We start from the raw sequence: 13465 nt of genomic DNA on the forward strand, positions 1-13465 counted from the left end.
ACACCATTTTTAAGACATGAAAAAAAGGAAGAAAATTATGTTAAAAACAGAATTTTTTTAAACTACACATGAAAGAGCGTAACTACATGAATCTGTTCATTCGCCCTCCCTTCCTACAGTCGGCAGAAGGAAGGCAAGAGAACCAGGAGGGTTGACATAAAGTTGATACAGCATACAAAAAGTGTTCATTCGATTCCATAAAAGAATAACGAGTTCTACTTGTTAATTTTAAACTAAATCTCAATTTAAGAAACAAAAAGAAGGACCACTCCTTACCAAGTTCTAGCAGGGATAAGGAGGTGATTATCATCTTGTATAAGGCAATGGTCAGGCCACACCTTGAGTATTGATACAGGTCTAGAGGCCTCATTTTAAGGATATAAAGCTGTTGAAACGAGTACAGAGAACGGCAACAAGATTAGTGAATGGAACAAATGGTTGCTCTTACGAAGAAAGACTTAAGTTTTGCAAATTACAGTGTATGGAGACTAGGCACCTGCGAGGTGATCTGATTGAGGTGTACCAAGCCTTGAATGGTTTGAGCATCTCAATGCTGATGGGATTCTTCCTCTTGCTCAGAATAATTACCTGAGAGGGCATAAATTCAATTTGAGGAAAGACAGTTGTAGGATAGATGTGCGGAAGATTGCCTTTAGCCAGCGGGTGGTTGATTGCTGGAACAATAACAAACTTCCATCTGTCGTTATAGAAGTTGATAGCTTAAACAGATTGGAGGCAGAACTAGACAAACATTTGGAGCCGGTGGATGGGTGAAATGAGAAGGGGGTGTGTGGTTTTTTTTTTGGCTGAGATTACATAAGCTTGCTTTCTTCCATCATGTGCCCTTGCTAATGCTAATGCTAAGTTATACAAAAAACCGACAGATATAGGGAAATTTCCAAGTTATACCTCCAATAACAGCCAAGGAACGAAAATATGTATCATAAAAGGATTCATCACAAGAACATAGTCCCTGTATAAGGAGCTTTCGAATTAATTAAAATATACACATCGCATAGGGCCGGATTTACATATAAGTTAAACTATAAGCTAAAGTTACATATAAGCTAAAGTTTAGTGCCTCTCATTTCATAGGGCCACGCTCCATCTTAAAAAACCCTTTTTTAATATTGTCACAGGTGAACAGTAAGAGAGAAGATTCTCACGTTATAGAAAACAAATTTAAATCCGGCCCTGCTTCCAGAACAATGAATATTTCATCAGACTTCAACAAAACCAGGCCCCCAGTTCTTTTTATCTATTCCCTAAATATCTTTAAGAGATCACATAACACAACTATAAAAGTTCTCCGTTTGGGCTACAGATTTTCAGACCCAAACATATTGAATTGTTAGTGATAGTATTAAACTTCAATACAGTGCACTTGATTTATGGTAATCATGGAGAGTGTTATGATTCGTTTAATATTATCACTTTTGTGAGGTCCCAATCCGCCGTATACTCAGACATTAATAGAAATCAATGCTTCGGTTTTTTGTCATTACTTTTTTTGCCTTATCGCGGATTACGCAAATGAAATGGAAGTAATTACATAACTTCCGAATTTTATCTTGAAATGCTACTCGTAGCCTGTCTACCCTGTTTGACAAAATTAACACAACAAAATGCTTTCCATGAATATTTCATATTGAACAGTGCCGCCGAAGCGAACACATGACAGCAGAGGCATCCTGGCATGCAAATTCCAAGTATTCAAATAGAAATTAAACAGTCCGTAACGCACGACATTAATATTCATAGAGCTTTTAGAATCGCCGATTTGGCGTAGATATAGCATCGCAAATAACTCGCGCGAGAGATCGATACACGTTGTTTGGCAATAGATAGATAAATTTATTATCTATTATAACTACTGTACTTAGAATTTACAGATGTAACGTTATGTCTTAATATATATCACATAAACTTGGGAGGAGATACCGAATTCATACAAAGTAAACTTAGTAGGAGATACGAAATACATATGTTGCCGTAAGCTTGATTACTGCATTGGGATATACACACAACGTTACAAGTCACATGACCACAGTTGTGGATATACAGGGTGATTCACGACCAGTGCGACAAACTTGCAGGAGGTGTAGGGGGCACAAAGACGAATCGGAATCACATAGCATTGCAGGGTCCGAAGTGCCTTCGTCATGCGGAGGACGTTAGCATTAGCATTAGCATTAGTAGAGGCATATGATGCAAGAAAGCAAGCTTATTCAGCATCAGCCAAAAAAAAAAAAAAAAAAAAACCCTCTCCCATTTCACCCCTCCGTTCGTTCGAAATACCTGTCCAGTTGAGCTTTAAATTTGTTTAGGCTATCAACTTCAACAACAAGTGATGGAAGTCGGTTCCACCAACCAACCACCCGCTGGCCAAAGGCAAATTTCCGCACATCTATCGGACATCCGTCCTTCCTCAATTTGAATTTATGCCCTCTGAGGTGATTATTCTGAGAAAGATGAAGAATCCCATTGGCATTGAGCATGCTCAAACCATTCAAAGCCTTATACACCTCTATCAGATCACCTCGCCGGTGCCTAGTCTCCAGACTCTGTAATTTGCAAAACTTAAGCCTTTCTTCGTAAGAGCAACCCTTTGTTCCATTTACTAATCTTGTTGCCCTTCTCTGTACCCGTTCCAGCAGCTCTACATCCTTCTTGAAATGAGGCCTCCAGACCTGTATACAGTACTCAAGATGTGGCCTAACCATTGCCATATACAAGGCAATAATCACCTCCTTATCCCTGCTAGAAAAATTCCTGTATATCATTGACAAGACACCATGAGCTACTCTTGCAGCTCGTCTGCACTGCTCAGAGAACTTCATATCTGCCTGCACAATTACCCCCAGGTCCTTTTCATTCTCCACCACTGTCAGTGTAGTACCGCAGAGTTGATACATTGCTCTGGGGTTACTGTTACCCATATGTAGTACTTTACATTTGTCAATGTTAAACTTCATTTGCCACCTCTCAGCCCATCTGTTCAACCTTTCCAGATCCTGTTGCAGCAGCATAGCGTCAGTAGTGTCCTTAACGACCCTGCCAACCTTTGTATCATCTGCAAACTTAGACATTAAACTTGATATCCCATCATCAATATCATTCATAAACACCGAAAACAACAATGGACCCAACACTGAACCTTGAGGAACTCCACTAATAACATTAGTCCACGTTGAGCAGTGTCCATTGATTACCACTCTCTGTCTTCTGCCACTCAACCATCCCCTTATCCATAGCAGCAATTTGCCTCCAATGCCACACTGCTCCAATTTGTGCAGCAGTCTTCCATGTGCAACAGTATCAAAAGCCTTTCTAAGATCCAAATATATAATATCAAAGTTATTCCCTGCATCCAGTTCTTTTGTGACTACATCATAGTATCCAATCAAATTGGTCAGGCAAGACCTGCCCTTAACAAAACCATGCTGCGTCTGAGCTATAACTGAATTCTTGTCTAGATGATCCTGCAGTGCTTCTTTAACCAGTGCCTCCATTAATTTACCTGGAACAGAAGTTAAACTAACAGGTCTATAATTACTTGTGTCAGCCTTTGATCCTCCTTTGTGAATTGGGGTTAAATTTGCACATCTCCAGTCTATGGGTACCTCCCCTGAGTCCAAAGAAGTTCTCATAATTATGGCTAGGGGTTTGCATACTTCCTTTGCTGCCTCCTTTAATATAACTGGATAGATCCCATCCACCCCAGGTGCCTTTTTTATGTTTATCCTCAACAATCTCTCCTCCACTTTCCTCTCGGTTATTACAAAATCATCCAGCTCACTGCCAATGTTTACTTTACCTACATCATTCTCCTTCCTGAATAACTCCTCATGCGTGAAAGTAGATGCAAAATACTCGTTTAGATTGTTAGCCACATGAGCAGGATCCTCAACTGTTGAACCATCAATATCCAGTGGACCAATCTGATTCATCCCTTTCCTTCTCGAGTTCAAGTATGTAAAGAACTCCTTTCTGTTTTTCTTTGCATCCTTTGCCAAGGATTTTTCGTAGTCTGCCTTTGCCTGCCTAATCTCCTTTGTGACTTGGTTACAGACCAACTTATATCTATCATAGGCTTTCATGTCACCCATTAATTTGTATGTATCCCATGCATTTTTCTTCTCTGCCACATGTCTCATTAGTCCATCTGACAACCATTTAGGCCTAAACCTTGAACAATATTTCTTAGTTGGTATGTAAAGCCTGGTAGCCACCAAGATTAGTTCCTTGAATGCTTCCCATTTTGAGTTTGCTGTTGGTAACATCATCAGTTGGTCCCACTGTATAGAATTTAAATACTGTCTCAGACCATCATAGTCGCCTTTACGAAAACAAAAGCCCTTCCCTTTACCTCTGATGGTAGTTACCTCCTTGAGTAAATCCCACTTCAACACACTGTGATCACTGCCACCTAGTGGTTCATTTATCTGCAGGTTCTTAATGCATGAAGAATCACTACTGATAATCAGATGAAGAGTATTGCTCCCTCTTGTTGCCTCACGAACATGCTGATGTAGAAAACAATCATCCAATAAATCCACAAAAGCCTTGCTAGTGTGCGAGTGACCAACCCACAAATTCCAGTCAATATCTGGGAAATTAAAATCCCCCATTATAAGACTCTCTGATTTACTGGCCCACTCTATTTCCTTGTACAATATATTATTATACTCATCAGAGTCATTAGGCCTATAGCACACTCCTACTCTCAATTTTGATTTCCCTATGCTTATGTCACACCAAACTGACTCGACACTGCCCTGTCCATCGATGTCAACTGGCTTCACTTCCTTTGACTTTATGTGTTTCTTAATTAATAGCATAACCCCTCCTCCCCTCCTGTCCTGTCTATCCTTTCTATATACATTGTATTCCCCAAATTCCAGTTCCGCATTACTTATATCTGTGTGACACCACGTCTCTGAAATCCCAACAATATCTGCCTTTGATGTTTTGAGCAATACCTCAAATTCATCAAATTTATTTACCAAACTCCTAGCATTGGTGTACACGCAGGTATACATGCACCTGTTTCTATTCTTAGCTACCCTAACACAACCCATGTGTTTACTTGTAACGCAATGACTACCAGCAGTCTCTGAAATATCCTGCATCTTGTTTTTCAGACTTCTGCTCATTTGAATAGAAGCAGTGCAAGAATCACTTCCACCTCTGCCAGTGGCTACTGTTAATCTATTAGTCCTTGTATCCCCCCCAACTAGCAGTTTTCCGACCCACCTAACACCGCCTCGACAGCATCAGCAAAAATTCTTGCACCCTTTCTATTTAAGTGTATCCCATCCCTGTAGAAGCAATCTCTCCTGTTAACAAGTACAGTCCAGGCTGAAAAAAATTCTACCCCTTGAGCCTTGCACAATCCCTCCAGGGCCGAATTGATCGACAGGGCTCTCATCATATACTGCCTCCTATCGTGTCTGGGCAGAATTGCAGACACTTTCAAGTTCAACCCTAATTCACGGCTTTTTTTCAACAGTGACCTGTACTTGCTAAGTAATTCCGCCGGTCTCCTACTCTTAATATCATTAGTGCCAACGTGTACAACTATATCACCCTTTGTGCCCTTAAAAGATGATATCCGCTCTACAACGTCATCAACCTTTGCCCCTGGCAGACATACCCTGGTCCTGTTCCACCTATCCTTTTTACAAAGCATGTTTCCCGTTTCCCTGACAGCAGAGTCACCAACAACTACTAGTTCCTTTGGGACCAGCGCATTCTGCCTTGGGAGCTGCCGCTGTGTTGCCTGATGACCAAGTGCAAGCTCTGGCGTTGATGTGGGCAGCTGAGAGCTTGATGGGCCCCTCAATTTATTTCCTTCGAGGGCATCCACCCTATCCTTCAAAGTCTCATAAAGGCCCATAACAACGCTGAGTTGTCGCCTGATTTCCTTGCACTCCTTACATCGTGCACACACAAAGACATCCCCCTTGGCAGTATCATGTCCCGTACCCGACTGCTCCGCAAACATCAAGCAAACAGTGCATTTTAACAGACTGTGATTCAGAGGGCAACTGCCCCCCTCAGTTCTCCCCTGAACCACAGCACTCCCATTAGCTTGAGCCTTTTGCTTTGCTGCTCTGGTCAGAGTCATGATTCCAATTTAATTCAATAAAATTTAAAACAAAAATTAAATCCTTAAGTTATATCCCAAAACAGTTATGTTATATATATATATATATATATATATATTTTTTTTTTTTTTTTTTTTTCGGTATCTAGTGTTCCCTTTATACAACTTCCTATCACGTATCACGTGTACCACTATAGTTATGTATTAATTATTTGTTACAATTAAGTCGTTATATATATTTATAGAGTTAAAAATACAATTTAATTGACAATAAAGTTTATCAAGATTAATAGATTTACTGATTAATTGACAATATTATATTATGCAGTATACTACACTAAGCTTATGCTATCGTGTAAAAATGGCGGGAATTCACGAACGGTATTTCTACGGACTCGTAAGTATTGATTAGCTTCGAAATCTCGCTATCTCAATTTAGACTAAACTAAGGATCCTGCCTAGGTCTATAATCTACTTATAGAAGATAATTTGATATAACAATTGGTTAATAAATCGACTAAATTTGGTTAAAAGACCTCTCGTTCAATTTGTGACACGTGGATTTGATACCGTTACCGATACTAAGTAATATCTACGAAATCTCTGTCTAAGTTAAACTTTAAACTAAGTATCGTAACTAGGAATATAAAGCTACTCTAGAAAATAAGTTAATATGACAATTTAAACTAATAAAGCAGAAAATAAATCAGGAAAAACTTCTCTGTTTGAAGAGCTTTAAGGAGCAATGACTGCACAGGCTAACCTCGCACCCAGACGTTGAACGGGAGGTCGCGTGAACAGCGATCCCGCTGGAAGTCAGTATTTGCGAACCGGTTCCCGAGGCAGTAGGATGGACGAGTATTCAAACGTTGAACTGGCCGACATGCACCTCGCGTATGGAGTTGCGGACTGTAACGGGCGCGCAGCTCTGCGCTTGTACCAGGAACGTTTCCCGCACAGGCGTGCTCCTCATCATACGATTTTCGCACGTGTGCACAGAAGGTTACGTGAGACTGGTTGTTTCACGAGAGGTACCATGAATCGAGAGCGAACGACGAGGACGCCAGACAATGAGGAGAATGTCCTACGTCTTGCAGAAGGCAATCCGAGTACGAGTACTGGAGCGATAGGCCATCGATTGGGTATTTCCCAATCCACTGTATGGAGGATACTGTCAACAAACCAATGAGTTCATACCATCTGCAACTCGTCCAATCATTGGAGCCTGCGGATTAACCACTCCGGAGGACTTTTGCTACTTGATTTCTTCAACAGAAACGGTTCGCAAATGCTGACTTCTAGCGGGATCGCTGTTCATGCGACCTCCCGTTCAACGTCCTCTACCGCATGACGAAGGCATTTCGGACCCTGCAATGCTATGTGATTCGGATTCGTCTTTGTGCCCCCTACACCTCCTGCAAGTTTGTCGCACTGGTAGTGAATCGCCCTGTATATGCGGCAGAACAACCTTTCTAGTATCAGTTAAGCATACAAACAGTAGCAAGAATGGGGAAAAGGAGTGATCTAACGTGCCATGGTAGTAGGCGCAAGACGTGCTGGACAAAGCATCTCTGAAACGGCAGTTCTCCTGACCTTTTAACGCACCACAGTTTCAAGGGTATATCGAGAATGGTGCAACGAAGAGAAAACATCCTCTCAACGGCGCTCCTGTGGAAGGTAATCGCTTGTTGATGAGAGAGGTTAGAGAATGATGGCTAGAATTGTGCAAGCAAACACATGGGCCACAATGTCGCACATCGTGCCAGAATATAATCTTGGCGCGCAGAACAAAATATCGCAACGGACCACTAGTTGCATTTTGTTGTGAATGGGATACAACAGCCGACGGCCACATCGCGTACCTTTGTTATCAATGAAGAACAAGAAGCACGCCTCCTGTGGGGACAGCAACGCCTGCATTGGATTATCGACGATTGGAAAACAGTTGCTTGTTCTGACGAGTCGAAGTTCCTGCTGCATCATGTTGATGGAAGACTCAGAATTTGGCGAAAACAACATGAATCCGTGGACCCATCATGTCTGACGACTACTGTGCAAGGTGGTGGGGGCAGTGTTATGGTTTGAGGAATGTTTTCTTGGCACACGTTGGGTCCATTGATACCCATAGATTCACGTCTGAATGCCACATCGTTGCTGACAAAGTGCATCCGTTCATGTTGACAGTTTATCCTCAGTCAGATGGTTACTTCCAGCAGGATAATGCTCTGGTGCACAAAGCCTGAATCACTATGGAATGGTTCCAGGAACATGAAAATGACTTTTCTTTGCGGCAATGGCCCGCTCGGTTCGAGGATCTCCATCTTCTTGAACATCTTTGGGATGAGCTGGAAAGGGCTCTTCGCTGAAGGCCTACACCTACGTCGAATCTGAGGAACTGCGTGAGACACTCATATCTGCATGGTACTCCATTCCTGCACAACGTTTTCAGCATCTTGTTCAATCCACGCCTAGACGAATTCAAGTTGTTTTGAAGACTAAAGGAGGCGCAACACCCTACCAGGTAGGTGTACCTAATAAAGTGGCAGCACAGTGTACGTTTGGTGTAGAAATTTTAATTGTATTGAGACTGAATAGAAATCATGCCTCAGACCAGAGAAGCAAAGCAAAAGGCTCAAGATACTCGGATTGCTGTGGCTCAGTGGGAGAACTGAGGGGACGGGGTTGTCCGATGAATCACATCCTTTTGAAATGTACTGCTTGCTTGCTTCATGTTTGTGGAGCAATCAGGATTAGGACATGATAATACCAAGGGAGATCTTAGTGCGTGCTGGTTGTAAAGAGTGTCAGGAAGTTAGGCGCCAATTGAGTGTTGTTATGGGCGCCTTTGTGAGAGCCTTGAAGAACAGGGTGGATAAGCTCAAAGGAATTAAATTGGTGTCACCAGGCTATCAGCTGCTCACATGAACGCCAAAGATTAGAAACTTGATCATCAGGCAACACAGTAGCAATCCCCAAAACAGAATGCGCTGGTCCCACAGGAACTAATTGTTGCTGGTGGCTATTTCTCACGGAAATATACTAGTACTAGTAGTAGTAGTAGTAGTAGTAGTAGTGGCATGTGATGCAAGAAAGCAAGTGTATGAGCTTATGCAGCATCAGCCAAAAAAAAAAAAAAAAATCACACCATTCTCTCCAAATGCATGTCCAGTTCCTCCTTAAATTTATTCAACCTATCAACTTCCACAACGACAGATGAAAGTTTGTTAGAGCTGTTAACCACCAGCTGGCTAAAGGCAAATTTCGGCACATCTATTCTACATCTGTCCTTTCTTAATTTGAATTTATGCCCCCTTAGGTTTGTAATCTGAACAAGTGGAAGGATCCCATCAAAATTCAGCATGCTCAACCCATTCAAGGCCTTATACACCTCAATCAGATCAACGCGCAGGTGCCTGGTCTCCAGCCACTGCAATTTGCAGAACTTAAGCCTCTCTTGGTAAGAAGATCCCTTCATTCCCCTCCCCAATCTTGTTGCCCTTCTCTGTACCCACTCAAGTAAATCTACATCCTTCCTAAAATGAGGCCTCCAGACCTGTACGCAGTACTCAAGGCGTGGCCTGACCATTGCCTTATACAGAGGGACAATCACATCCTTCTCCCTGCTAGCAAAATTCCTATATATCATTGACAAAACCCCATGACCTGCCCTGGCAGCCTGTCTGCATTGCTCAGAAAACTTCATATCTGACTGCACAATTACTCCCAAGTCTTTTTCATTTTCTACCACCTTAAGTGTAGTACCACACAGTTGGTACGTTTCTCTGGGGTTACTTCTACCCATATGCAGTATTTTGCATTTGTCAAGGTTAAACTTCAGTTGCCACTTCTTAGCCCATCTGCCCAAATTATCTAGATCCTGTTGCAGTAGCACACTGCCATTACTGTCATTAACAACCCTGCCAACATTTCTATCATCTGCAAACTTCGACATTAAGCCTGATATACCTTCATCAATATCATTGATAAATACACAGAACAACAGTGGACCTAACACCGAACCCTATGGGACTCCACTAATAACATTAATCCACGAAGAGCAGCACCCATTGATTACACACCCTCTGTCTTCTCCCACTCAACCATACTTTTATTCATTGTAGCAACTTACCCTTAATAGCATTCTGCTCCAATTTGTACAATAGTCTTCCTTGCGCAATAGTGTCAAAAGCTTTCCTGAAATCCAAATATATGATATCAAAATTATTTTTTGTATCCAGTTCCTTTGTAACCACATCATAATATCCTATCAAATTTGTTAGACAAGACTTTCCCTTAACAAACCCATGCTGTGTCTGAATTATTGCTGCAGTCTTGTCTAGATGATCCTGCAATGCATCTTTAACCAGTGACTCCATTATTTTACTCGGAACAGAAGTTAAACTAACTGGTCTGTAATTACTCTTGTTACCCTTCGATCCCCTTTGTGAATTGGGGAGACATTTGCACAACTCCAGTCCGTAGGAACCTTCCCTGAGTCCAAGGAAGCTCTCATAATTATGGCTAAGGGTTTGCTTAGTTGCTTTGCCGCCTCCTTTAATATAACTGGATAGATCCCATCCACCCCAGGTGCTTTTCTATGTTTAACTTCAACAATTTCACCTCCACTTTGCTCTCAGTTATTACAAAATAATTAAGTACCCTGCTACAATTTGATAACCTTCTGCCATTTTCAAACCTTAATAATTCCTCATGTGTGAATGTAGATGCAAAATACTCATTCAGTTTGTTTGCTATCTGAGCAGGATCATCAACAGTCGAACCATCAATGTCAAGTGGACCAATCAGATTCATCCCCTTCCTTTTAGAGTTTATATAAGAAAAGAAATCCTTGCTGTTTTTCTTAGCATCTTTTGCCAAAGATTTCTCGTAATCTGCCTTCGCCTGCCTAACCTTTTCTGTGACCTGATTACAGACTAGCTTATATCTGACATAGGCTTCTGAGTCGCTTGAAAATTTATATGCATCCCATGCATTTTTCTTCTCTGTTACGAGTCTCATTAGTTCATTAGATAACCATTTAGGCCTAAACCTTGAACAATATTTCTTAATAGGTATGGCACTTTTAGTAGTTTTCACGATTAATTCCTTAAATGCTTCCCACATAGAATTTACTGTCGTAACATCGTCAGTTGATCCCATTGTACAGAATTTAAAAACCGTCGGAGACCACTGTACTCAACTTTACGGAAGCAAAAACCCTTTCCTTTACCCCTGATGGTAATTAAATCTTTAAGTAAATCCCACATCAGTACACTGTGATCACTGCCACCTAGTGGTTCCTTTATCTGCAAATTCTTAATAGTCTGTGTGTGTAGCACAAGCACAGTGGTATCCAGGGCCGCTGCGATCCTATGTGCCGCCAGTAAGCGAAATCAAATTTGCCTCCCTCCCCCTAAATATTTCGATTAAAAAATAAAATAAGGCGAAAATAATCATTATTAATTTATTAAAAAAGAAAAGAATTACAACAAAGCTCACATATAAAACGTAATGAAACAACAAACAAAAATAACAAAATCATTCTGAAATTCTAGAAATAAACTTTAAATGCTAAATCACACTTTATATTCTAAATAAAATAAAAGGAAAATTACAATGTTAAAAAAAAAATTATACAAATTTATGTTTCCTTGCTTTAAGAGATGCATATTTATTAATTATTTCATTTATGTTTATTTGTTCGAAATAACCATTTTCTATTGAAATTATTGTATCGCTCGAAAATAATTTTTGATTAATTTTAATTTTGAAAAACTCCGTTCACCTGAGGCAAGATACTTTTCCAAATGTAGCAGTTGCATTAAAAATTTATGCAAATGAGTTGAACAAAGAGGTACTCTTACCAAGAAAAGCTTAAGTTCTGTAAATTGCAGCGTCTGAAGACTAAAACCCTGCGAGATTATCTGATTCAGGTGCATAAGGCCTTGAGCAGGCTCAATGCTGATGGGATTCTTCCTCTTGCTCAGATTAAGAACCTGAGGGGTGCATAGATTCAAATTGAGGAAAGATAGTTGTAGAACAGATGTGCGGAAGTTTGCCTTTAGCCAGCGACTAGTTAAGTGCTGGAACAAACTTCAATCTGTCGTTATGGAAGTTGATAGTTTAAATAAATTCAAGGAGGAAGTGGACACACTTTTGGAGCGGATGGAGGGGTGAATGGGAAATGTATCCCCCCCTTTTTTTTTGGTTGATGGCTGTATAAGCTTGCTTTCTTGCCTCATATACCACTACTAATGCTAATGTTTCTGATTTTACCAATTTCAGTTCTTATTCTTATTCTTATTAATACTAGCCATATAGTGCAAGGAAGCCTGAGGCTTATGCTACACTAGCTAAAATAAATTTCTGAGTTACCCTGAGATAGATAGATAGATAGAGACAATAAGATTTGCAGATGACTATATATTGATTGCTAATAATGAAGAATTACAGAGTTCCTTGTACATCTTGAACAGCACAATAAACGAGTAAAATATGAAGATCAGCAGAAATAAAACCAAGGTAATGTTAATTTCAAAGTGGCCAGGAAGAAGAATCAAGGTAACATTAGATGGAATAACACTGGAACAGGTCGACAGATACAGGTACTTGGGAAGCATAATGACAGAAAATGGAAAAAGCTTGGAATAAATAAAAACAAGAATTGCAATGGGGAAAGAGGCATTTAGTAATAGAAAAGAACTACTGAGAAGAAATTTCAAGGAGGAATTAAGAAAGCAAATGGTGAAAACATTAATATGGACTGTTGTACTATATGGCTCCGAAACATGAACACCGGGAAGAGAGGATATTAGACGGCTAGACGCTTTCGAGATGCGGGTGTGGAGGAGAATGGAAAAGGTGAAATGGGTGGACAGAGTGAATAATGAGATTTTGAGGAAAGTAGAAGAGAGAAGTTAGTAAAGAATTAAGAAGGAGACAAAATAACTTTATAGGACATGTATTGAGAAGAGAAAGCATGTAGAGGAAAGGGATTGAGGGGTACATGTATGGGAAGTGAACTTAGTGACATAGTGTTTTTTGACAAGCGGCACCGGTGCTTTCGCACAACTCCGCATTTGAATCTCTTGTGAAGTAAGACAGTACAGTACTGTCAAGGCCAGATAGCATATGTTAGTGTATGTTCATGTTTGCTTAGTGCGGGTTATGTTGTTCATCTGGCCGCTTGGCCTAGGGTCCGTGGAACACCACAGACCGCTAGTTACCGTCACTGGCACTGGGAGCCGGACCAGGTATGTGGGAAGAGAACTCTGGCTGGCCGACCCTGGGGTTCGCCTGAGCTTCCCAGGGACAGCCAAAAAAAAAAAAAAAAAATAAATAAATAAAATAAAATAA

This window comes from Mastigoproctus giganteus, chromosome 10 (assembly GCF_048544385.1).
Source record: "Mastigoproctus giganteus isolate SK-2022 chromosome 10, ASM4854438v1, whole genome shotgun sequence".
Lineage (NCBI taxonomy): Eukaryota > Metazoa > Arthropoda > Arachnida > Uropygi > Thelyphonidae > Mastigoproctus > Mastigoproctus giganteus.